Genomic DNA, 26,294 nt, shown 5'->3' with positions numbered 1-26,294 from the left:
AGCTCTGGAGCCGTCCGTCCTCGGACCTTGCTCCTGCTGTCCCGCTCTGCGCGTCCTTGGGTGTGGTTTGGTCACAGGTGTGTCTGCCTGTGTTCGGCGCGGCTCCTCAGCAGGAACCCGGTGGCCTGCCGCCATGACTAGCCTGCTCTCTGTGGCTGGGGCTCTGCCCGTCCTGGACGTTTCACGGAACCACATCACACAACGTGGGGCCTTCCACTGAGCACCGCGTCTCAAGGGTTCATGCGTGTCGTGTGTGGGCACATCATTCCTCTTCACGGCTGGATCCTGGATCCTCGTGCGGAAGCGCCTCATTTTGTCATCATCACTTGACGGACATCGCCATCGTTTGCTCCTCTTGGTGGCTCTGAACGGTGCCGGACGAACGTTCACGTACAAGTTTTTGTGTGACGGGCTTTCGTTTCTCTCGGCTGTAAGCCAACAGTGAGGTTGCGGCCCTGCTTTTTGGTTAGATCCGAGCCTTTGGAGAACTTTTCGTGTCTTCTGGAAGAACCTGTTGTTGAGGTCAGGGTGCCGTGGCTTTGACGTGGCGCGCCGTCCTTGCCCAGGACACGGTGCCAGGGTCGAGCTGGGTTGTGATGAGGTCCGAGCTGGTCCTCGTGGCCTCCCCCTTCCTCTCCAGTCTCGTGCCTGCATCTCGACGACATCCTGCCCCCACCCCTTGTTCTGCAGTCTTTCGTTGTCCTGTATTTTCTTTTAGAGCAAGAAGTTAATTTGACGGCGAGAGAAAGCGCTGCACAGAAAAGCCTTAAAAAGATGCGTTTGGAGAAAGTGGTTGGAAGCCGGTTGGGTTTAGAACTTGCCGTCAGTGGGGCGCCTGGGTTGCTCAGTCGGTTGAGAGTCCGACTCTTACTTTCAGCTCAGATCGTGATCTCACGGTGTGTGAGTGCGAGCCCCGCATCGGGCTCCGTGCTGACAGTGCAGGGCCTGCTTGGGATTCTCTCTCTCTCCCTCTCCCTCTCTCTGCCTCTCTCTCAAGAACAAATAAATAAAACTTTAAAACAAACAAAAAAAAAACTTACCGTTTGTGAACAAAACCAGAAACCAGGTGAATGCAGCCTCCTCAGATGAAGAGAGCGGTTTTGCTGCACGGCCAGTTTCTTACAGAGCAGACATATACACCAGGCGCTTATCGTCGGAGCCTGAAGACACGTAGTAGTGGCAGACGAGTGTCGCGAAGATAAAAACGTGGCAGATGTGCTGGCTTCGGTATTTCGTAAAACAAAGAGATAGTTTAAGAGGGATGTGTCGCTTTGAATTACCGTTGTAATGTTGTTTTCCTCAGACGTAACTGGTTTTTGTTTTTGTTTTATTTATTTTTTTTTTTTTAATTTTTTTTTTTTAACGTTTATTTATTTTTTGAGATAGAGAGAGAGACAGAGCATGAACGGGGGAGGGGCAGAGAGAGAGGGAGACACAGAATCGGAAACAGGCTCCAGGCTCCGAGCCGTCAGCCCAGAGCCCGACGCGGGGCTCGAACTCACGGACCGCGAGATCGTGACCTGGCTGAAGTTGGACGCTTAGCCGACTGCGCCACCCAGGCGCCCAGACGTAACTGGTTTTAACCCAGAATTCGGTGTGTGTATCCAGGAGGCGTTTCTAAGCATGACCCCCTTTCCCAAGCACTTACCTTGGGACTTGAAAAGGGGGTGCCTGCCCACGTCAGGGCAGGGCCCCCGCCTTTGGGAGAGGCAGCAGCACACACAGAGGCAGTGCTCACTGGACGTGGTGAGGACGATGGCTGTGGCCCCCGGCCCGGGGCCACGGGCACACTGCAGCGCTGCCTGCCGTAGGCCCGAGAGGCAGGCAGACTTACCAGGCTGGGGAGGCGCCAGGGCAGAGGAGCAGGGCTGAAGGGCACCCCGGGCCACTGCAGGTCGCCGTGGGCAGCTGTGCATTTGTAGGGAGTCCGGGGCGGGGAGGGGGGGTGCTTCGGAAGTAGCTTCAGGTTTGGCCTTGAGGGAAGCTGGGGGGTGGGTGGTGAAGTCTGCAGGGGTCAGAGCCAGGGACCCATGGGGCATTGCTGCACGCCATGACGACATCAAGCCCACACGCTCGGGCACTCCGAGCTGGGTGAGTTGCTGACACGGGGCATGTGAGCACACACAGGCCTGTGTGGTCTCACCGTCCCTGCTCCTCCTTGTCGACACGGCGCAGAGAGGCAGTCTCCGGATGGAGGGACAGAGAGAGGCAGGGGTCGGCCACAGTGAGGGATCAGGGCTGTGCCCTGGTTGGGCCACCGGCCGGCTGCCGGCAGACCTCAGGCGGTATTTGTGCGACCAGATTGTCGAGGGTGGTTCTCAGGTTCTTCAAGAGCTGTTCCCAGCAGCAGAGCCTGCGAAGGAGTTGCTGTCTGGCCCTCTCCTGGGGCCGCCCTCCTGGACCCCGGGCCGGCGGGCTCTGCACAGCCAGCCCTGGCGGGTGCCGTCTCCTCAGATGCCTCTGACAGCCATGCCTGGAGCGGATTCCAGCAGCCGCGTGACAGATGCGGGGAGGAGGGGTGGGTCAGGGAGGCCAGTTTGTCACGAAAGATGACTTCTGTTGAGCACGTCTCTCCCTGAGCACCATCCTTGCGTGTCCCTGTGGGCACGGTCCTTCCTCCAGCGATCCCACCTGCCTGCTTCTAGGTGTAGGGGACGGGGGTGTGGGGGTTGCTTTTGAAAGCAAGCTTCAGAAAGCCTTGTAGCCACTTTCTAAGAAAAGTGTATTTATTCAGTTATTTTCAGAGGAAGGGAGAGAGAGAGAGAGAGAGAGAGAGAGAGAGAGAGAGAAAGAAAAAGAGAAAATCCCAAGCAGGCTCTGGGCCGATGAGGGGCTCGAGTCCCCTGCACATTGTCCCCCAGCACGGTCGAGATAGCCCCCCTCCACCCCTCACCTGCCCGTGAGGCTCAGCCCACCCTGGGGCCACATGGATGTTCTGACTCTTCTGGATCAAAGCGTATTTACATATTCTGTGTTTTGCATTTTTCTTGTAAGTAACTGAGCTTCATGGCTCCAACATTGGGACTCAACACAGGTCTTTCACAAACCTGCCGAATTAAATTTTTTTTTTTTTTTTTAACGTTTATTTATTTTTGAGACAGAGAGAGACAGAGCATGAACAGGGGAGGGGCAGAGAGAGAGGGAGACACAGAATCTGAAACAGGCTGCAGGTTCTGAGCGGTCAGCACAGAGCCCGACGCGGGGCTCGAACTCACGGACCGTGAGATCATGACCTGAGCCGAAGTCGGACGCTTAACCGACAAAGCCACCCAGGTGCCCCCGAACCTGCCGAATTAAGATGGAAATGTTATTAAGTAAGTGATACTGGAGAATATATGTAACATTATCTATGTGTTTACATATTATAAAAACACTTTGCATTTATATTTAGTTATTTGGTATGCTTCTACGTAATTAAGCATACATCTGTGAAGGTCACAAGGTTAACGAGGATGTGTTATTGTCAAGTAGGAACCGGGGTTTCTGGAATTCAGTTTACAGATATTTTCTCCAAAAATCACTGGTCCACTCTGGAGCTCCCCTTTGTACCTGATCTTTCAACTACTTTAAGAGTTCAGCTCTTCAGTCAGCCAACAAAATTGTCATTCCTGGTTGGGGCTGTTAAAAAAGAATTAACAGTCTCTTTCTTAGGACTGCAGACAGTGTATATAGTGAGGAAGGGGGTATATGGTGAGGAGGGGAGGTTCATGTCACTTTTACTAAATCTTGATTATCTTGGCTTTCAGACTTGTTATTTATTGAAAGAGGCTTCACGGCATCCTCCACAAAGTTTGGGAAAAGCCTTAGGATGTCATTTCAGTGCTAAAATTTGAAAATTAACGTGGTGTTTTTCACTTTGGTTCATGCTGAGGGATTTCACAAGTACTCAGTGTTTGGTTATATTTTTCTGGGGGCTGTGTTCATGGCCAGCATTTTGAGTGTGGCAGGGAGGCGGTGTGATACGGTGCCTCCTTCCCTGCGGGGAGCCTGGAGGGGCCCGTGTCCATGTGGGGGCTCTGCGGACTCCCAGGTTCTTCCTTTACGTTCAGCGCCGTGTTAGGGCAGAAGGGCAGAGTGGAGGAGGGGAGGTTAGAAACACGCACAACTCTGCTGGAAGTGCTGTACTCAGGAGTGTCCCGTGAGGTACCAGGGAAGGAGGCTTCCTGCACGATGGGATGAGCCGGGGGTCTTGTGGCTCATTATCTGGTCCACACGGTGCACGCGGGAGGGGTGTGTCCTGTGTGCGTCGTGTGTGAGCGGTGAGCTGGGCTTGGTACAGAGATCGCACCTGAATTTGACAGAATGAGAAGGAAATTTGGGTTGATTTTCCTAAATTGTAGGTAGCGAACTGTAACTATCTAAGTTGTTTCCTTTAGATATTTTAAAACTTTGCCAGACTAAATCCTAATCCTTGCCTGGCATTTAAGCATAAATAGCAAATTTGTGTGTGCCATTCAGTCACAGGGTACATTTAGAGAATGCTTCGGATTAGAGAGTGAACGAAAAAAATGCCATGAAAATCTGAGGATTTCTGACCAGGATTCTTTAGTTTGGGAATACCGTGTGTTTTTCATAAATACCAGTAACAGCTTTCATTTGTGTTACGTTTACGTGTTGTTTGGGCTTTGCTGTTGTGCACTTCGTTTCGTAACTGGCCCTTTCAGGTTCGATTCTAAGGTGCAGGGCGACATTGCCCTTGATGCTGCCTGGCTGAGCCTTCCTGTGGTGGCGCTTACTGGCCGACACCGTGTGGACGGAGTCACATTGTACTGTGACCACAGGACACCTCACGTGTCCGGGTTTCCACGGTGCTCCTGTGGAGCGTGAACACGATGTAGAAAGCCCTGATTTCAGAGTCGCAGGAGGGCCTGTGGTCGCTGGGCCTGCACAGCCGGCTCACTGCCCCGAGGCTCTGCTGATGGCCCAGAGAAGTGCAGGTGGACGTGGCTCCCGTGGCTCCCTCCCAGCGCCTCATACAGCAGCTGTGGCGAGGCCTGCATCCCTGAGTGCCCCTGTTCCCTGCCACCCGTGCAGGCTTCCTGGAAGAGGGCGAGTGGAGATGCCGCGGGGCTTCCGTCGGGAGATCTGATGTTGGGTGGCTGAGAGGACTCTCCAGCTGTGTCGGGAGCAGGGTTCCAGACCCTGTGGAAGAACAGTGAGGCCCCGAGGGGACAGCTGAGGATTGGGACAGGAGGTCTCCCCAGGGACGTTGCGGAGGCTAGTGTAGGACGGGCAGGGCCTGCCGCCACTGGAGCCCCTCACAGCTCTGGGGAGGCCCCTCGGATTGTGGCTCCCTTTACAGCTGAGAGCTTTCGAGCCAGGATGACCTGGGTGTTTTACTCCTTAGGTCTTTCTTTCTTTCTTTTCTTTTTTTTTTTTTTTTTTAAACATTTATTTATTTTTGAGAAACAGAGTGAGACAAAGCGTGAGTGGGGGAGGGGCAGAGAGAGAAGGAGACACAGAATCCGAAGCAGGCTCCAGGCTCTGAGCCAGCGGTCAGCACAGAGCCTGATGCGGGGCTCGAACCCACGAACTGTGACATCACGACCTGAGCCGAAGTTGGACGCTCAACCAGCTGAGCCACCCAGGCACCCCCCTCCTTAGGTCTTTCTTGTAGGCACTGATCGTTTTGCTCTTCTGTCCTGGTCGCCCCCTCACCCCACCCCTGCGAACACAGAGCTGCCTGCAAGGATGAGGTTGTCAAATGTCAGTGGTGGGCATAGTCTAGGCCCTGTGTGGTCGATTTCGTCTCGAGCGGTGTTGTCCCCAGCGTCCCATCTCCTGACTTTCTTGCTGTGCTTGCAACATCCTCAGCGGGGCACGTTGATCTTGAATAACCAGTACTGGTTATTGCACGTAACGAAAATAGATCTGTGGGCCTTGAATCTTTAAATATTTTAGAATGTAAGATATACAATCCTGCAATTAATATTATCACATGTAACTTAAATACCATTCATTACAAATATGTTACCAAACGATTAAATATATGCAGGCTGGGGCGCCCGGCTGGTTCAGTCGGTTGAGCGTCTGACTCTTGTTTGTGGCTTAGGTCATGATTTCACGGTTGGTGAGTTCGAGCCCCACATCAGGCCCTGTGCTGCCAGCACAGAGCCTGCTTGGGATTCTGTCTCTCCACCTGCCCCCCCGCCCCCGGCTTGCTCTGTGTCTCTCAAAATAAGCAAACAAACTTAAAATATGTGATGCTAATTTTGTAGTATCTGTGACATTTGTTGTTTTTGGGTTTTGTAGCTCTTACATAGAGTCTGGTGAGTGCCGCTGTCTCTTCTCTTCTGTGTCACTTGGGCATCTCACGCTGCTTCTAGAGGAGGAAGGTGAAGGTGCCACATAGGGAATCAGATTCCAGCTGCAGGTGCCGTGTGTCCGAGAGTCAGATTCCAGCTGCAGGTGCAGTGAGTCCGGGAGTCAGATTCCAGCTGCAGGTTCCGTGTGGAGAAGGCAGAGAGGCAGGTGTGGAAGAATCTCAAGTGCCATTAATAACTGCTGTGGCCAGCAGCCAAGGCTCAGAGCACAGGATTAGCCAGAACAGCCGAGACAGCCAGACCTCGGCAGAGAGGCAGGAGCTGAACGAGAGGCCCATGGCTGCTGCCAGGCACAGCCCAGGGACTCTGCTGGGTCCCAGGAGTCACCCTCTCACTGTGTGGTTGCAGCAGTTGGAGCGTATGGAAAGTGGCTTCCGTGGGGATCTGATTTGGTCTTCCCTAAAAATAAAACAGGATTCTTGAGCCGTCTGCATCGGGCATTGGTTTGTGGAGACACCCGTCGTGTGTGGAGGACAAGGGGGTATGTCTGTGGTCTTGCTTTTGAGATTGTTTCCCGGAGCCATCCTTTAGATGAGGACATTGGCTGGCAGTGATTGGCTAAAGTCTCTGGAATGTTTTGAAGCAGAGGACAGCGTTGCTCAGTAAGTAACTGGTAACGTAGATGTAGCAGAAACGGGCTCCGGGCAAAGGACTTGGGCCTGATGGTGTCGATGCCCTTCTCCTTCGTGGGCCGACTGGTGACGGTCCAGCAGAGTGACATCACTTCCGCCTGTGGCTTCACTTGGGCCGAGTGGGCAGGGCTGAAGCCACCAGTCTCCTGTTTCCTATTTGAACCCTCTGTCACAAGGTGCAGTTGATGGCATCTGGGTCTTTACTGAACTAGGTGTCTTTTACTAACAGACATCAAAATGGCAATGAGTAACGTTCCAGAATCTTAAGCCAAAAAACAAAACACTAAAGCTGAAACTGAATCTTTTTTTAAAAATTTTATTTATTTTGAGAGAGAGCACAAGCAGAGGGGGGGCAGAGAGAGAGATTCCGAAGCAGGTCCCATGCTGTCAGTGCAGAGCCCGACGTGAAGTTTGAACCCAGAAACCTGAGATCATGACCTGAGCCGAGATGAAGAGTCTGATGCTCAACTGACTGAGACACCCAGACACCCCTGAAACTGAGTCTTGAAGTGAGATACGTGAGGGTTACTGGCACAAGGTGAATGATGTCCTGTGACTGTCACGTGGCCTTCTGCTGTCTGCCACCAGAGCCATCCCGGCCCAGGACGGCACGCTGGTGGCTGTGGAACCCTCTCTGTGGTTGGCTGCAGGAGGCGCCCTGGGTCAGGGCCGTCGAAGCCTTGGTGAAGGTGGTGGAAGACATGGCCCTCGGCCAGTGGCCTACTCTCCATTTCACCCTCTCTGGCTTGGGAGTATATGTAATCTCCAAGACACGAGTTTTCTTTCCGGATGCCAGGATGCGTGCTGGACGAGTGTGCATTGTTTACAGAGCCAGCTCAGAGTCACTGGGGCTGGCCTCCCAGCAAGGAAACCTCTGGAACCGCCTGGCTCCTTCCTTTGGAGAATATATATGTAGATTTCCTGATGGCCAGATGGCAAAATCTTAGCTCAAAAGTTTTGGTTTTGTGTGTATTCTTTTTTTTTTTTGAACCCACTTTGAACAGAACCTGTGAGTAAGGCCCATGTAACCATGAAGGGGGAAGGCCGTGCAGGGGTCATTCCCATGTGTGATGAGTAACCTGCTGTGCACATTGGGTTCCAGTAGCAAAGACATCGTCTGCGTTGCTCTTGGCCCTGTCGCTGAGCTGTGCGCACTCACACATGTAGACACTCGGTCCTGCTAGGGGTGTGCACCTGCCGTGGGCTGCACGGGGCAGGGCTCGCCTAGCGGCTCCCTGTCTGCACTGCTCATGAAGGTCAGGGCCGTAAGGGCGCACGCTGCAGCCCTGGCCTTGGAAATGGCCACACCTTTGACCATAGCATTGTGTTAAAAGTTGCATCTGCAGTCTCAGTTTCTCCATTGTCTGTCTTTTTTTTTTTTTTTTTTAAACATTTACTAATTTTTTGAGAGTGAGAGAGACAGAGCACAAGCAGGGGAGGAGCAGAGACAGGGAGACACAGATCTGAAGCAGGCTCCAGGCTCTTGAGCTGTCAGCACAGAGCCCGACACGGGGCTCGAACTCGTGGACCTTGAGATCGTGACCTGAGCTGAAGTCAGACTCTTAACCGACAGAGCCACCACCCAGGCGCCCCTAGTTTCTCCATTGTTAAAACCAGTGAGGGAGCCAGTCTTTCTGGGTCCTCAAGCTGTACACGTGGACGCTGCTGGTGGTGCTTGGGGCGGGGACATGGAACCCGCAGCGTGTGGCCTGGAGGAGTCCCGGGAGGCCCCGTGATAGTGAGAAGTGGTTTCATTACAGGAAAAGGTCATGCTCGCAGAACAGTTTTTAAGGACAGGTTTCAGAAAGTGAGTGCGGTGATGGCACCTGGTTTGTGTTTTGAAGGACTTCATCCTTTATCACTTTGATCCCAGTGTTGTTTACAAGAAAGGCCAAGAGAAAGGAAAGGTGTTCCCTGAACGGAGCAGCCCGCGCTCCGGCCCCCATTGCGGGCTTCTGGGGCCGCCTGGAGAGGTGTCCTGGCAGCAGGCCTGCAGGAGTGGAGGGTGGCAGTGCCTCTCCCAAGTCTGTCCCCACCCCCCCACCCCCCCCCACCCCCCGCCTTGAACTCTGCTTGGCTTGCATGCTCCATGTTCTGCCCTCTGACCTGCTCACCTGCGGCCCCTGGTCCAGAAGCTCCCCTCCTAGACCCCCACACCCAGGCGGAAACCACTCTGCTCCCGAGCATTGCTTTGGGCACTCTAGGGAAGGGCGGTCCGGGAGGGGCTGAGCACAGCGGCCGGCCATTGCTCCTCTCCAGCAGCAAGGTCCCCTGGTTTACTGTGTGACGGGCACAGCCCCCTCTTGGCTTGCTGGGAGCCTGGGGCCCCAGGGCCCTGGTGTGGGCGCTTCTCCTGCTCTGATCGGGCCGAGGGGAGGCCAGGCCAGGAGGGGGTTATCCTGTCGGGGGAAGGAGGCCCGGTCGGGATGGGCTGTGATGGCCTCAATCATGGATGGCCTGTTGTCACCCCATCTCTGTCTTGTCTGTACGGATCTGATTCCTCTAGAGGCCTCTTAGAAGTGGAATCACACAGGGGCGCCTGGGGGGCTCAGTCGGTTGAGTGTCTGACTCTTGATTTTGGCTCAGGTCATGATCTCACGGTTTGGTGAGTTCGAGCCCCATGTCAGGTTCCACGCTCAGCGCAGAGTCTGCTTGAAATTCTCTCTGCCTCCCCTGCTTGTGAGCACATGCGCACACGTGCGCTCTCTCAGAAATAAATACTAAAAAAATAAGTGGAATCACACAGTATTTGTCTCTATCTGGCTTATGCCACTGAGCATGATGTCCGTAAGTTTCATCCTTGTTAAAGCAGGTGTCAGGATATCCTTTCCTTTGCAGGCTGAATAACACTCCATTGTGTGTAAACACAGCATCTTTATCCATTCATCTGTGGATGGATGGTTGGGTTGCTTCCATGTCTTGGCTGTCGTGAGGAACGCTGATGTGACTGTGCGGGTGCAGACATCTCTTTGAGACCCTGCTTTCATTTCTTTGGGGTGTGTTCCCAGAAGGGGGATCGCTGGACCTACTGGCATAGTTTTCATACTCACTTTGTTGAGGATCCGCCGTGATGTTTCGGTGGCAGCCGCACCACTTTACGTTCCTGCCGGCCCTTCACGGGACTCGTGTCTGTCCTCACCCTGCCTGGCCTGCTGCTCGGTGCCCCCCGAGATGCCAGCCAGTCAGGACACGTGGTCAGCGGTTTCTCTCTCTTCCTTCATAGCATGGCGCTGCCTTCGCCAGCAGCGCTGTTGGTCGGAGAGGAGTCCTGGGTAGACATAAAGACTGTCCATCCCGGCACCCACCCCTGCCCTCCGGAGGCGCGTGCACGTAGGCTTGTTGCAGCACCACTCCCGTCACCTTCGGCCCACCACCCGCCCCCGTCGTTATTCCCACATCCTCGTCCTCACTCCCATCTCTGCCCTTGGGTTATCTTGCAGTATGTTTCTAGAATAGAAGGTGTCAAACGTGGACGTTGAACTGTCAGCAGTGGAATCTGTTGTCCTGAGGGAGCAGCCCGCCGATCCCCATGACAGTTGGGGTTGGCCAGGAGCCGACCCCACCAGCCCCGAGTCTCCTGGGGGAGGAGCTCCATCCTTTCAGGGGGTCCATAGAATTGGACTAGAACCTTCTGAAAGAGCTGCTGTCGGAGCCAGTGGTGTGTGCATCCGGCCGCGTGGCACGGCCAGCTGCTGTCCAGCGTCCCTCATTCAGTGATGACAGAGAAAGACACCTGTCACAAAGGGAACTTTCCCCTTTACTCCCTTGACAAAAGAGGTCTCCTTTGGACTGTCGAGAATCAGTAATAAAGAACTTTTAAAAATCCAGAACAGACCGTTCATTGTTTGCAATCTATAAATGTTGCATTTTCAAAAAGATAGGGATTATAAATTTGAGAATAGAAATACTGTCCTTTGTCGGAAAAAGTGGCGGTTGGTGGTGAAGTTTTCAGAATGCTGTCGCAGTTGTCCGCTCTCTTCTCCCACGGGTGCGACGTGAGGCGGCCCTCCCGAGCGAGCGTGGCTCTGGGCCAAGGCCATCGGGTGCGTTTCTCCTCTTTCTTCTGGGCACCTGCCCTGCTCACCAGGCCTTCCAGCTCTTCGGTTCCCAGCGCTTGGGGAGGCATTCCAGGGAGAGGCCCTGGGTTTTCCTCTGGGTTCTGTTCACTTCCAGTCCCGAGCCCCCATCTCCCCAGCGGGAAGATGTTTTCTCTTTACTCGTTTCATGGGGTTACTTCCTGGTTCCCACCCACCCCCCAGAAGCTCTGCAGGAGGGCTGCTGCCTGTAAATAGGTGCCCTCCCACCAGGCACCAGGTGTTCAGGAACCTGCTGCCCCCCCTCACTATATGTCTGCCCTCTCCAAGGTAAAGGAGCAGCGAAGCATCTTGGGTTCTTACTTTGTGTATCAGTGGAATAAAACTTCTGTTTTTAAAACATCTTGTTACGTATAACACTTGTGATTAGTGGGTCTGGTTCTGAATTTATTGTCGTAGCTGGAAAAGAAAGCTTTCAGAAGCAGCACACAGAGCTTGTACTGAGGCGAAGCTCACCACGGGTGATAATTTGACATTTTTCACAGAATTCTTGTTAACCCTGATTGGATCTTTTAAGCAAAACAGCCTGGCTGATGAGAAGTTCGTCTGGGATGATGGCTCCCGTGTCTTCGGCCCTTACAGGGACATCTGGGGGCCGGGGGGTGGTGGCACAGGGGCGAGGGTCCCCTGCCCCTTCCCCTCCTGAGACCCGCGACTGTCTTTGTGGGAAGACTTGGCAACATCTCGACCTTTTCCGATGTTTTTTTGGGTAAAAACTTACCTGTTGTTCCAATAGTTCCTTAGATCCTCACGCGTGTCTGGCACGTCACCATGAGCCCCTCCTTGGGCTTGGAGGGTCTGCCCCTGCCCCCCTCCGCCTCTGGGGACTCTTTCTTTTGCTGGGGGGGGGGGGACTCTTTTTCAGCACAGGACATTGCAGAGCAGCACGGCATCCTCCGCACACTTTGACGATACAGCGTCCACAGGGAACCGCGTCTGGTGGCCGCAGCCTCGCCGGGGCCCGTCTGGGAGGAGCAGGGGACCGCTCGGCACACCTTGACATCTCCTGGCCTCGTGAGGGTCCCCACGTTTCGCCTGCCATGGGGTCGCCGGTGCAGGTGACTGGCCAGCTTCACACGGCACTGCTCCCCGAGATTGTACTTGGGGAGAATATTGATGGTCTCGGAGCATCCTTTCTCAGATCGAGAGTGGGGAGGAAGAGGAGGCTTTTCGAGTTGCAGGGTGAGATACTGTGCTTCAACAAGGACCGTTTTCTTCTTTCTTTCTTTTTTAAAATATTTTAAGTTTATTTTTGAGAGAGAGAGGGAGGGAGCGGGAGGGGCGGGCGGCCGGGGTGTGGGCAGACGATCTCAAGCAGGCTTTGCGGTGACGGCAGAGAGCCTGGCACGGGGCTCCAGCTCCCAAACCGTGAGATCACGACCTGAGCCGAAGGTAGACGCTTAACCGGCTGAGCTCCCCCGGTGCCCCGAGGACAGTTTTTTTCCTAATGCAGCGTTTCTCACATGTAGGACCACTTTGTGAAGACTTGTGCCTCGGAAGGAGCCACAGTGCTTCCAACGCCCCCCGCCCTGCCCCGTGCGCTAAAGTGACGCTGCTGGCCCAGCGGACGGCCGGGGCCCTGGCAGGGGTGCCGCTGGGCCGGCGCGGGGCTTCCCCGCCCCAGCTCTGCCCCACACGGCCTGCTGCCCCAGGCGCGGGTAGTCCCTGCCTCCCCCTCAGTGGCTGGTCTCGTGTTTGGTGTCCCCGTGCTGAGGGCTGTAGTGTCGTGTCTGGGGGTCTGCTTCTTGGAAATGGGACATTACATAAATACGCGACTGGGTCCATCCAGTTGCCTGGACAGTGTTCATTTGTGATGACTTTTCCTGACAGCCTTTGCCTTGTGTTATAATTTTACATCCACGTTAGGATGAACAAAATCGACCCTGTACAGTTAATATTTAGATCTTTAAAATGTATACCCCTTTCCTCAAATATGTGACTTTAAAAAACAGTATTGGTGTAATGGTCCCCTTTGCCGAAACGTGCCACTGAGCGGAAGGGACGGTGGCAGAGGTGGTGCTGGAGCGCCGTGGCCGTGAGGACAGCGCCACGTGCAGGCCGGCGACAGACGTTCTCACGAGCAGGTGGAAGCCCCGTTGACCAGGGCCCCAGGACGCTTTTCTGCCGAAGCCTGGGCGCGACTGGGCGAGAGGCGGCCACGGGCCTCCCGAGGACGTGGGGGCTGCACAGGAGGGAGGTGCGGCTGCTCCTGGAGTGGCGTTTGCCAAGCGGCCTGAGAGTGCGGAAGCTTCCTTGACGTGCCCCCTCTGTGCCCAGGAGGTGTCCCCGTGCCCACTGACCACAGAACGAGCACGTTTCTCCAGGGCCACGCCGAGGTGTGCTGCCTGCCGTCAAGAGGTGGAAAAGACCTTCGCTGGGTCTGGACACCTGGCTTCGACCCTGGCTTGGGTGCGGCACGTGCCCCCCCCCCCCCCCCCCCCCCCCCATCGTGACGCCCGGTCCTTCCAACCACAGTCCGTCCCTCGGGCACCAGGTCCAGGCTGTTGGAAGCAGGTGTCAGCCTTGTTGAAATCCCCCTTGCATACTGCACAGTAGCCCCGTGGAGGGTCTTCCGTGGGTTCGCAGATAACACCACACCCCACTCACACTCCGCTTCCCGGTGCTTTCGTCCCCTCGGAAGGAAGCCCGTGGCCTGTGGCCAGCACTGCTCGCCCCCTCCCCACCCTGAGCAGGCCACCCACCTACTTTCTGTCCCTATGGCTTTGCCTTTTCTGGACATTTCCTGTCATGGAATCCCATACCGCGTGGTGCTCAGGGGCACGTGTACCTATGGACACGTAACAAGAATAAGGATGTCCATGGAGTATTGTTTATAGCAAAAACAGAGAACCCAGATGTCCACGGTTCAACTTAGAGACACATTAAAGAGAGTCTATCAGACGCTTCATTAGAAAGTCGGGCGTGACCTTGTGTGAGCGGGGACTGCGTCTGCATACAAACGAGGATCAGCTGTTTCACTTGGTCGCGAGCAGGTGGCCCCTTCCCAGCTCTGCGCTGGTCAGCCTCCGGCCCAGCTGACACGGCCACGGGAACCGCGCTGACAAATCCTTCTAGAGAAGCCGTGCGCATGGCCCGTTGGCCGTCCGTGCGCCCGGCACGCGCTGGAGTTGCCCTTTGCCTGCTCCTGCCGCAGCCGCTGTCCCACAGGGCACAAGTACCTCCCTTCCCGACTCCTCTCCCCCAGACTTGCTTTTGGAGGGGTGAGTGTGAGGTGCCCCCTCATCAGCGTGCAGACTTGCTGTCCTTCCCCCTTCTTTACAAAAAACCCCCAATCTCCCTTTTACCACCACCTGCCACCCCATTTCTTTGCTCCCGTTATGGCAGAAGTCCTCTTAAAGAGATGGCCCTCCTTGTCGCCCTTACCTCCTCAGCCCCTCTTTCTGGGAGCTTTATGGAGACATAACTTAAGTGTTACGATATGCAGCGGTTTCATACGCAAAGTGTAGAGCGTGGTAGGTTTTAACACCAGTGAGTCCCGTTCCCACCACCACAGCCGTGACATAGAACTTCTCCATCGCCCTGGGAAGTGCCTGTTTGTAGCCAACACCTTCCTGGGTCCCTGGACCCAGGACACCACTGCTGGACCTTGTCGTTGTAGGCTTTCTTTTTCTACAATTTAATATGAATGGTTTCTTTCACTTAGCACACTCTGCCGTTGGATGCATATGTCACATGTTTGTCTAATCAGTAGTTGATAGACATTTGCACAGTTTCCAATTTTTAGCTATTACAAAAAAGCTGCTATGAATAATTACATACAGAGCACTGTACGTGGCTCTACGCTTTACTTTCTCTCTGGCAAATACTTGGGACTGGGATTTCTGGATCACATGGCAGGGAAACGTTTAGTTTTTTAGGAACCTGCCAAACTGTTTCAAAGTGACTGTACACGAAATACCTTGATCCCACCGAGGGTGAATCAGGGTCCATTGGCTGTGTTTCCTCACTGTCCCTCGTGTGGTTAGTGTCTGTAATCTGGCCGTTCTAAGTGGACTTCTAGTGGTGTCCGTTGTGGACTTCTTTCCCTTCCCTAATGACAAATGTTGCAGGTTATTTTTCTGGTTTTGTGGGGCGGGGTGGGGGGGGGGAATCATCTGTATATCTTGTTTGGTGAAGTATCCGTGCATATTTATTTATTTTTGTCTATTTAATAAAATGTTACTTAGCGTTCTTTATATATTTCAGACACAAGTGCATCACCAGATTTTTCTTGTGCAAATACTTTCTCCCAGTTTGTGGCTTGACTTTTCATTTAATTCAGTGTCTTTGAAGAGCACAAGTTTTTAGTGAAGTCCAACAGGTGTTTTTTCTTAGCTGCTTTCCACTTTTTGTCTAACCTGACGTCACAAAAGTTTTCTCTTACATTTTCTAGAAGTTATGTAGTTCTGGTTCTTGGATTCAGTTTTCTAATCCGTTTTGAGATCATTTTCGTGTAAGGCAAGGTTGAAGCCTCCTCGCCCTGCGGCTTCTGCGTGGGGGTATTCAAGTTATTCCAGCTCCACCTGCTGACGAGATTATGGTTTCCCATTTCCCGCTCAGTTGCTTTACTTTTATTGAGAAGTGTGTATATGTGAGAGTCTGTTTCTGGACTCTGTTCTATTGCATCGGTCTGCGTGTCAATGTCACGCTGTCTTGATTACTGTAGCCCCGTAGGAAATCTGGAACCGTAGGGTACGGCTGCCCATGTTGGCCTTCATTTGCATGGTATACTTCAGAATCTGCTCGTCAGGTACTACAAAAAGGAGATGGGAATTTGAGATGGTGTTGAATCTGTAAATTAATTTGGAGAGAACTGACATGTTAGCAGGGAATCTTATGTTTATTTAGGGAGGCCTTGCACACATTTCATCCCTAAGTAATTCATTTTGGGGGTGCTGTTGTGACTTCATTTTTTTAATTACAGTGTTATACTACTTTTATGTATACACTATAGTGATTCAGCAATTTGGCACATTACTCAGTGCATTGTGTTTTTTCCTTCGAAGTTTATTTATTTTGAGAGAGAGCGCGCGCGTGAACAAGCGTGAGTAGGGGAGGGGCAGAGAGAGAGAATCCCAAGCAGGCCCCTGGCTCAGCGCAGAGCCCAACATGAGGCTCAGTCCCACAACTGTGAGATCATGACCTGAGCCAAAATCAAGCGTCGGATGCCCAACCGACTGAGCCAGCACCTGAATGTATTGTTTTTTCAATTTCGGTGTCCTCTTGTTTGTTGGTGATGCATAGAAATACAATTGATATTTCAATTTTTTTAAAAACATTTATTCATTTTTGAGAGACAGCATGAGCAGGGGAGGGGCAGAGGGACAGGGAGACACAGAATCCCAGGCAGGCTTCAGGCTCTGAGAGCTGTCAGCACAGAGCCAGGTTCGGGGCTTGAACTCACAAACCACGAGATCCTGACCCGAGCCAAAGTCGGACGCTTAACCGACTGAGCCACCCAGGTGTCCTGAAATACAATTCATATTTTAAAATAGGGACATATCTTGGAACTTTGCCAAACGTTACTTGTAGTTTTTTAAAAAATAGATTTTGTAGAATGCTCTACGTAGATGTTTATGCCAATGTGAGTAAAGACACATTTCCTTTTCCCATTCTGTATACCCATTTCTTTCTTGTCTTACTGCACCGTCCGGGTCCTGCATGCTGGACAGAAGTGTTGAGAGTGGGCTTTCTTGCCTTGTTCAGTCTGAGAGGAAAGGCTTCATCTTTCACTGTGAAGTCCTCACCTCCTGAGTTTCAGTAGATTGCCTTTATTAGGTCGACGAAGTCTTTCTGTCTTCGTGTGCTCACTTTTTCACATGAATGGGAGTGGAATGTCTTCTGCTTATTTCATCTATCAAAATGATAGTTTTTAAAAAAGCAATAGAGAAAAATTAATGAACTCCAAAGTTGGTTCTTTGAAAAGATAAATAAAACTGATCGACCTTTAGCCAAACAAATCAGGGGAAAAAAAGACATAAATTTTTCAGGCGCAGGTATGAGAGAGGGACTATCACTATGATCCTATAGCCATTAAAGGGATAAAGGAATTTTATTAACTTCATGTCAATAAATTTGACAATTTAGATGAAATGAATGAATTCCTTACAAGACACAAATTACCTAAGCTCACTCAAGAAGAAATAGATCACCTGAGTAGCCCTGTATCTATTAAAGAAATTGAATATTTAATTGTAGTTCTTGACACGTAGAAACCTCTAGCCCCACGTGGCCTCACTGTTGATTTATACCATCCATTAAAGAAGGAAAGTGATGCCAGTTATACTCAGGTCCTCCACAGCACGGGAGGGTGTGCACAGTCAGAGAGAGAGGACGGGACGAGAAGGTGTAGGCCCACGTCCACACAAATGTGGCTGTAAAAGTCCTTACTTTGTAGCAAATTTAGCAACACAAAAGGGTAGTCCTACTTCATGACAAGTGGATTTATCTCAGGATTCAGATTAGGTTTAACATTCAAAAATCAATGTAATATACCATATTGACATAATAAAAGAGAAAACCCATGAGATTATCTCTAAAGATTGCCCCACCCCGCAAAAAAAAAAAAAAAAAAAGCATTTGACAAAATCTCATACCCATTTATGATAAAACTCTGCAAATGCAAGGGCACTTCCTCAGTCTGGCAACAGACCTCTTAGGAGATACCTGCAGCTGACTGGCCTCATGCTTGCAGGTGAATCACTGAATACTCTTCTCCTAATAGCAGTGATAAGGTGGGCTTGTTCACGGTCACCCGTTTTCTCTTTTTAAAAATAGCCTTTATTGTTGAAGCGGTACTCCACATTTTGGAAAAGTAGGAAACGCGGCCAAAGGTAGAACCTAAAACATGACACTTCCGCCGCCCAGAAACCTCTCTCTGCGGCGTTTCCGTGCACGAGTGTGTACGTATGTGTGGTGGGTCGCCTGGGGTAGGCGGCCGTGCTGCTCCTCAAACTCCGGCGTAGGTATCCCCGTGAGGGGATCTGCCCGTGTGTTTACAGACCGCAGTCGGCCCGGCGGGTGTGAGCGGCTGGGTTCCGCCTGCCGAGAGACCCTGAGACGAGCCGCGCCCCACCTGCCCTCAGAGCCCTGGAACCCGATTCCTGCAGTAAATCTTAGTCCGCCTTGCCCGTCGGGTGTCTGCGTGTCTGTGGATCCTCATTCGCCTGAATGTATGCTGTGTATTTATTAGTTTGATAAAATCCGGTCACTTTCCTATCCCCTCTGATACTCCGGTGTGGAGAGGCTTTCTGTGGGTCCATTGTTTTGCCCCAGCCAGGGTCTGGCCCGAGAGTGGCCCACGGTCACCTCCGGTAGGCCAGCCACTTCTTTGCACCCTCTGCTTTCCCTCCCGCTGACCAGAGAGTCCTTCCTTTCTGACTCGCCTTATTACTGTCCTATTCCACCATTTAGCTTGTCCTGTCTACTTCAGCTCGGCTATTTTATGGATCATTAAAATAAAAATCCATCAGGGGCGCCTGGGTGGCGCAGTCGGTTAAGCGTCCGACTTCAGCCAGGTCACGATCTCGCGGTCCGTGAGTTCGAGCCCCGCGTCGGGCTCTGTGCTGACTGCTCGGAGCCTGGAGCCTGTTTCAGATTCTGTGTCTCCCTCTCTCTCTGACCCGCCCCCGTTTATGCTCTGTCTGTCTCTGTCCCAAAAATAAAAATAAAAAAACGTTGAAAAAAAAATAAAAAAAAAAAATAATAAAATAAAAATCCATCTTTGTTCAGTCTCTATTATGTGTTTTATTTTGTGTTCCTCATCATATTTTCCTTTTAGGTTTTTGGATATATTCTGATTTTTTTTTTTTTTAAGTAGCCTCCACGCCCAGTGCAGAGCCCACTGGGGGGTTCAAACTCATGACACGGAGATCAAGATTCAGACACTTAACCGACTGAGCCACCCAGGTGCTCTGGGTATATTCTGATTTTTTTTTTTTTTATATTTATTTATTTATTTTGAGAGAGTGGGGGAGAGCACAAGCGGGGTGGGGGTGAAGCAGAGAGAGAGAGGGAGAAAGAGAATCCCAGGCAGGCTCTGTGTGCTGTCAGCTCAGAGCCCGACGTGGGGCTCAAACTTCCAAACCGTGAGATCATGACCCGAGTCGAAGTTGGACGCTTAACCAACTGAGCCATCCAGGTGCCCCCCCTGCCCATTGTGATATAAAAAGAATTTTTTTTAACGTTGATTTATTTTTTGAGAGAGAAAGAGAGAGCAAGTGTGAGCAGGAGAGGGGCAGAGAGGAGGAGACACAGAATCCGAAGCCGGCTCCAGGCTCCGAGCTGTCAGCACAGAGCCCGACGTGGGGCTTGAACTCGTGAACTGCGAGATCTTGACCTGAGCCAAAGTTGGACGTTCAACTAACTGAGCCAGCCAGGCGCCCCTATTCTGATTTTTAAAACCTCTTTGGGGATGCCTTCTGGAAATAAGTATATTTTCCTCTGAGAGCTACTTTGCCTGGATTTCCCAATTTACTGTGTAGCGTTATGTCGTTCCTTGTTTTGAAGATTTTTAATAACCACTCCTCTGAGTTTGTCCTTGGTCCTTGTCCTTAGAAGCACATTTCTTAATTCTCAGAGTTAAGGTGTTTCCTGGTCCTGCCTTCCCATGTCGTAAGTTGCACTGAGGGGCAAGAAGTGATCCTTTCAGAGGGTTTCGACGAGCTCTGTAGGTCTGCACCTGGTCAGTGCTCATGACCGTCTGTTGTGTCCTTGATGGGAGTTGGCGGAACGTGTCATGTGTGCTCACTGCTGTGTACGAATCTTGTGTACTCCGACTTTTGGTGGGGGGTCGTCTCCTGTCCTCTGGTAGTGCCAGCTCCATTTTCCCTGTCAGCTCCTGCTCTTTCCAGGGAGGCTTTTCACGTGAGCACAGGTTTGGAACCCTCTCCTTGTGAAAGGGGCCTCTGGCCGTGTTTCCGTGACTTTGCCTCCTGGGCTGTGCGTTGGCCCCAAGCCTGTGCCCGTGCTAAGGCAGCAGCCTCTGCCCTGCTCAGTATTTGCGTAGCTCATCTCTTCTCTCCTCTTGGAATCTTTCCAGATTTTTGTGTTAGATTTCCTTCGCTGATTCTCAGCTTTCTGTTCCCATCTGATGGACTTTGTCTCCTAACTGGGTTTCTTCGCCCTCTTACTTTCAGACTCCGTGAACATGTGTCATACTGTACTGGGCTTTCTGTTTGTTTTCACTTGTGTTTCTCTCTCTCTCTCTCTCTCTCTCTCTCTCTCTCTTTTTTTTTTTTTGTCTTTGGATTTTTTTCCTATTCATTTTTTCCTCCTCCACAAATGTGGCCATTATACACCTTCGTTTCGTGGTCACCTTGACAGGGTTCTGTGCCCTGGTGCTGACACCTGTGTTCGCTTCAAGTAGCTTGTCAGTGTGTGTGGTCACCTGGCAGGCTGCCCGGGCCAGGCTTCATGTTCCTGGTCACTCTAGCTTGGATTATGGGGGGTGTGTGTGTGTGCGTGTGTGTGTGCGTGTGTGTGCGTGTGTGTGTGTGTGTGTGTGTGTGTGTGGTTTTTCCTCTGACTTTCACTTGTTCTCACTGTCTCTTTTCAGTGGTATTTTCCACGAGAAGTCTTATAGCAAAACCAGAGAAAATGCAATTTGGTGTTTACTTCAAGGTGAAGACAAAAATTCTGAAGTTGTTCAACTTCGTACCTCGTCCATCGTTGTCTTTTCATTTGTTACTGATGAGGGATGCTGCTCCCAAAGTCATCTTTCCTGTCCTCATTTTTAACCCTGACACTTGGGAACTCTTCCTGTGTGGCGGCGCCTGCCAGCTTCCCCAGGCGAGCAGGCCGGCCTGGCCCTGCTTGTCCTTAGGTCTCGTTGAGCCTCCGTAGGCCCGTTTGCCGAGAAGCACCCAGGGTTTTCTTCAGGACCGAGGCAGCTTGTACACAGTGGAAGGTGAGACTCCTTGATTCATGGCTAATTGTGAAAGACGGAATGATTTTTTTTTTTTGTCCCCAAGGGGATGAGATCTGTCCGTCTTTCCCTGGGAGCTCGTTCACCCCCAGCCGGCCTGTGGCCCCGAGGGAGGGTCCCCAGTCGGGGGTCCTGCCTGCCGGGCACTCCCCGTGGCAGTGTGTCTCAGATCGCCTCAGCTCCTGTCTTGTTTGTAAAGTGGAAATAATGCCATCTGTTCAACTGAAACTACTTAGGGGCTCTAAATAAAATAACGTTTGAAAGTAAAGTGCTGTGCAGATGTGATTTGAAATGGATCGTTAAATCCCAGACACGGATTGAAGGGGGGCACCGTCACCCGGTACAGCTGCCAGAGTGGGGAGCACTCATCCGTGCTCCCCAGCCTTCCGGCGGACAGGCAAGGAGGCTGAGACAGGCGGCCTCGAGCCGCCAAGCAGTGGATGGTGTGGCGCCTGCGCTCTCCCCGGCCGGCAGCGTCCAGGGCCTCCGTTCCCTCCGTGCCGCCAGCTCGCCCCGGTCTTTGGAACACGGAACGCAGCCTCCTGTTGCCAGCAGCCAGCAGAGGAGCACGAAGCACGTTGGACAGGGAACCCGGCAGAGAGGCCGAGGAGGAGTGGGGAGACGCTTCGCAGCACGGGGCTCCTTTCCCAGAGGTCGAGGAGCTCTCCAAGAGGCAGAACGGCGAATCTTCGGGAACGAGATTCTCTGTCCGTTTTCTCTGGGAGGGGACCACATAGGCTCCTGCAGTACTCTTCCTCGGGCCGCAGCTGGCCGGCTTCTTTGCGTTTTCTCACGGGTGTCCCTCCACTGCCAGGGTCTCTCCCCCTCCCCCCCTCCCCCCAGCCTACACACAGGGGCACGGTCACCTAGAAAGACAAATCTGAGTTGTTTTTACTTTGAAAGAATTTGCCACAGATGCATTTTAATAGCTGGGCCTGTAAAACAGTGTTGGAGTTCATGGGTGTTGGTTTCTGTCCGCTTAGGAACTTGGACGTTGCTTCAGCAAAATGCACTTAGCTGCCCACGAACATGAGTGCGCAGTCTCACACGGTGTCTGCGTCCTGAGGTCAGCGTCCTAGAGCACACCCGTGGCGCCTTTCTCGGGACACGTGATGCAGGCCCTCCCTGCCTTCACCTCCTTCCTTCCTTCCACCCCTTTGCCGCGTGGGGGTCAGTGCCTGTGCAGAAAGGCGTGGACCTGTCTTCAGTCCTCAGTGGACAGAAGAGGGATTATTCTCAGGACACCCTCACATCTCCGTTTGATCGCGCAGTTGCGTTTCCGTGGCATATTGAGAGTTGAGCTTCAGCGGCGGCCGTACGGAGAAGCGTATCTGTACGGCCCACAGCAGGGTTCGCGGCGTGAAATACCAGGTTTGTTTTTTTCTCTTAAAGATGTCAGTCCGTGCGTGTGGATTTATTCGCCTCGTTTTCTGTCTGCTGCTTGAAGAATATGGTAGGAAGGGAATAAGGAGAAAGCAGATCATTCCCCAGCACGTCAGAAGCTGGAGGAAGACGGACGGAGATGGTGGAAATTTATGTTCGGAACCAAGTTGGCTTGAAACCAAGCCAGTTTCTCCCGCGTCCGGCCCCACCTCGCTCTTGGCGTGTCACTCCCGCCGGGCCGTCTTCAGGCCTGGTCCCGGGCACACCTGTTTATGCCGCGGTTTACCCTAGACCAAATGGTTGAGTTCCACAGTCTTCAGATCTCCGGGGAGTACGAAGTTTTCTTCCCCTAAGAGGAAACGGACTGTGTTTTCCAAAGATGGAAATGGGTTCAGAGGCCCATACCTTGGACTTTACCAGGAAACTCTCCCTGATTTCCCGAGGCTGGAGGCCTGCCGCACCTTTCTCCTGTTTTGTTGTGACTTCCTGCTTTGTCACAAGAACCTTGGAACCTTCGGCCTGTGGGGAGGAGGCCCTCCAGCGACCTGGGTCAGCCAGGCCCAGAAATCCCTGCCAGGGCTATAGCTGCTCCGGGCCCAAAGCTGTGTCCTTTGCCACAGACTGCCGTCCCGTGGCCACTGTGTGTCTGTGCACGAAGGTGCCTCCGGTGGGTACGTAATTATGCAGTGTTCCACATCCTTGGGGATTAAAAGCACCTTTGCACATGCAGAATCACTCAGTGTTCTCAGTGGGATGTAAGGCTGGGGGAGGGTAGAGAGGGCAGGGGGTGGATGGTCCTTGCCTTAATCTGGAACTTTGATGCCATTGTCCTCTGTTTACAGCTTTCAGAAAGCAGCCGGTGTTGGGTGCACGTATGTTTGGAGCTGTTGCTAAGGTGACGTGCCTCGGTCTCACCCACACAGTCTCTCCGGAAGGTGGGGACGCTTGGTGGGGTCTGTGCACACAAGAGCCTTGCTGGCGTGCCCGCGAAGTTGGTAGGCCGCCCTGTCCGCTGTATGTTGTCTGTGCCCTTTTAGCTTGAGTGTGTGATCACTCTACCTGCTGACTTACACAGAGGAGTCCCGAGACGTGTTCACTGTGGAGAGAGACAGGACAGCCTTGTTTTCCGGTCTTGTCTGCATTCCACAGCACAGCCAACCTTCAGATCCGCAGGTGGTTTCACATCCTTCTTCCCCTTGACACAGGACTGTGAACTTGGGCTTTGGAATTTTTCTCAGTGGAAATCTCAGTTTTTAAAAATTTTACAGTATTGCATATGAACAGTGTGAGTCATGACTTCGGTTATGATCTGGTTTTTTTCTGGGTTAAAGAGCCTGAGGGGCTCAGTGGGTTGAGCTGCCGACTTCAGCTCAGGTCGTGATCTCATGCTTCTGAGTTCGAGCCTGGTGTCGGGCTCTGTGCTGACAGCTCGGAGCCTGGAGCTGCTTCAGATTCTGTGTCTCCCTCTCTGCCCCTCCCCTGCTCGTGCTCTGTCTCTCTCTCTCTCTCAAAAATAAATAAATGTTAAAAAAATAAAAATAAGAAAGAAGTCTGGTCATTTATACTATAATTGCGTTCCTCTGGGTTTGTTAGTGAGTTTTTAGTTGATTTGGAAGTTGGATTTGGAAAGTAAAGTGTCCCTCCGGTGCTTTGTTTGGGCGTTCACACGTGCCGCGTTGTGTAGAAAGAAGAAACAACTGTCAAAACCTTTTTTGGGTCCTGGACTCTCTAAGAATTGGGCAAAAGCTGTAGCTCTTTCCTGAGGAACACTCACGAATCGCACTTTGCTCGTGTGATTTCTGGGTTTCGGAACTATCCGGGCCTTGGGGCTTTCAACTCCTGTCCTTTGGCTGTGTGCTGCTTTGCCCAGGGCGAGTCTCAGACTCCCACCTGACTGTTTGAGCACTGATTGTTGACTTTTTGTAGAACCTGACCTTGTTCCTCAGGAGTCTGTTATGTGCACAGCACCCTTCCCCTTTCCCAGCCAAATTTCGTGATGAGTTTACAGCACAGAAGAGGGCATGTTTGTGAATGGCTGTGTAGTGTGAAGTTCGATCAGATTTTTAAAAGCATTTACACTCAGTTTCTTGTAACTCCGTTTCTGGCTGTAAATTTTAAAGGGACTCTTAGCTGCGGGAAGAGCCGCGCTGACAGTGCTCACTGTGGGGTGTTTGTAGCACGAGGAGCAGGGAGACACCCCAGCACCAGTCAGCAGAGACCCGTGTTTCCCAGAGGGGCCTGACGCCCCCAGCGAGGAGCGTAGTTGTGTGCGTGCGACAGGAGCGCAGACAGATGGCACAAGCATACTCGGGAGGGGATGGGGCATGAGGGTCTGTGCAGTGTTTCCTGTAAAAATATCACATACTGTGTTTACACGTTTACATGTAAGGTAAGTATAAAGACATAGACGCAAATGATGAGCACCAAAATCAGATTAGCATCAGAACCCAAAATCTTCAGGGGCGCCTGGGTGGCTCAGTCAGTTGAGTGTCCGACTTCAGCTCAGGTCACGATCTCACGCTTTGTGAGTTCACGCTCTGTGTTGGTCTCTGTGCTGACAGCTCGGAGCCTGGAGCCTGCTTCAGATTCTGTGTCTCCGTCTGTCTGACCCTCCCCCGCTGATGCTCCTTCTCTCTCTCCCTCTCTCAAAACATAAACATTAAAAAAAAAAAAAGAAAAAAATCTGGGGCACCTGGGTGGCTCAGTCGGTTGAGTGTCTGACTCTTGATTTTGGCTTAGGTCATGATCTCACAGTTCGTGGGATCGAGCCCCAAGTCAAGCTCTGACTGCTTGGGATTCATTCTCTCTCCCTCCCTCTCTCTGTCTCTCTCTCTGTCTCTCTCTCTCTCCCTCCTCACCCCTCACCCCTCTCCCCTCCCTTTCCCCCTCCCTCACTCTCTCTCTAAGAAGAAAAAAATTCCAAAGCAAATATGGCAAAGTGAACAGATGGTGAATACATAAGCGTTTGTTGCGTTGTTTCTCATACTTTTACGTATACTTGAAACATTTCAGTGAAAATCATAGCTATTGTTACTTTATTATAAAATGATGAGGATAGAAAAGATTTCTAATGAGGAAATCATGACATACAATAACTCCTCTTGAACAGATTTAGGGGTGCTCCAAATTCCTGGGATCGTTTGAAAAGTAATTGTTTTCACCTTGTGCCTTCTATAAATGCAGCTCACATGGGGTGCAGAGGAGGACTGTGGACTTGGGCTGTGGCTTGACCTCTGTGTGCTGTGCTGGCCGCCTCACCCAGGGCACAGCTTTTGTTTTGCTTTGTTTTGTTGTGTTTTGTTTTGTGCTTTGAATCGGTGGATGCAAGCCTTAAAGCCGGCTTGGCCACGTCCTACTCCTTTGTTTGCATCCAGGAGGGATTGCCAGTGTCCAAGGCTGTTGTATTAGATGGTTTTTATTACCTAACAGCAAAACTTCCCCTTTATTACGCTTGTGGACTACGGGAACTCCGGGCAGGCGGCGCTGGAGGGCGTGTCTGCATAGCTGTGGGCTCCAGGCTCCCCTCCTTCCCACTATATGGGTTTCCAGCCTTTCATCCTTGACATTTACGTCCTGTGACAAAACTCATAGGGCTTTGTCCAGATCATGAAGGTAAAACGATTGGTAAGATAAAAAAATCTTACTTGGATAAGATATTATTAATTAAGGTATTTATTATTAAATTCAATCTGTCTTTTTCTGTGGTCAGATTTTAGAAGCAGTATGTGTGCATGGTAGAAAATTAGAAAATACAGACAGGCAAAACGCTGGAAAATGTAGCCCTCCTACTCAGATGGCCAGTGTCAATAGTTTCTGGGTTCGATTCATGGGGAAGTTCTCTTTTATGTTACATGTTCTGTTTTCACCACCCCTGTGGGCATCCGATTTTGTAACCTGTGTTTCTCTTCCGGCCTTTCCTCTGTACCTTTGTATTTCA

At 51.9% G+C, this 26,294-nt stretch overlaps 1 protein-coding gene across 18 annotated transcripts in view; it reads left to right on the top strand.

Moving 5' to 3' along the window:
* Positions 1-26,294, top strand: part of ANKRD11 (ankyrin repeat domain 11) — a 180,982-nt gene that overhangs the window by 102,919 nt on the left and 51,769 nt on the right. For 2 of the 18 annotated variants that reach the window (XM_078439142.2, XM_078439141.2), the window contains 2 exons: positions 21,958-23,028; positions 23,200-23,352. The exons of 14 other annotated variants lie outside the window; for them this stretch is intronic. The gene's annotated coding sequence lies outside the window, so the exon portion shown is untranslated. Of the gene's footprint in view, positions 1-20,605; positions 20,957-21,957; positions 23,029-23,199; positions 23,353-26,294 lie in introns of those variants that run through there. 2 more of the 18 variants (XM_078439143.2, XM_078439140.2) reach the window with 2 other exon arrangements.

Source organism: Panthera onca, chromosome E2 (assembly GCF_046562875.1).
Source record: "Panthera onca isolate mPanOnc1 chromosome E2, mPanOnc1 haplotype 2, whole genome shotgun sequence".
In the NCBI taxonomy this organism is placed as follows: domain Eukaryota; kingdom Metazoa; phylum Chordata; class Mammalia; order Carnivora; family Felidae; genus Panthera; species Panthera onca.
The sequence above is the reverse complement of the archived record's forward strand: the minus strand, read 5'-3'. Positions and strand labels throughout refer to the sequence as shown.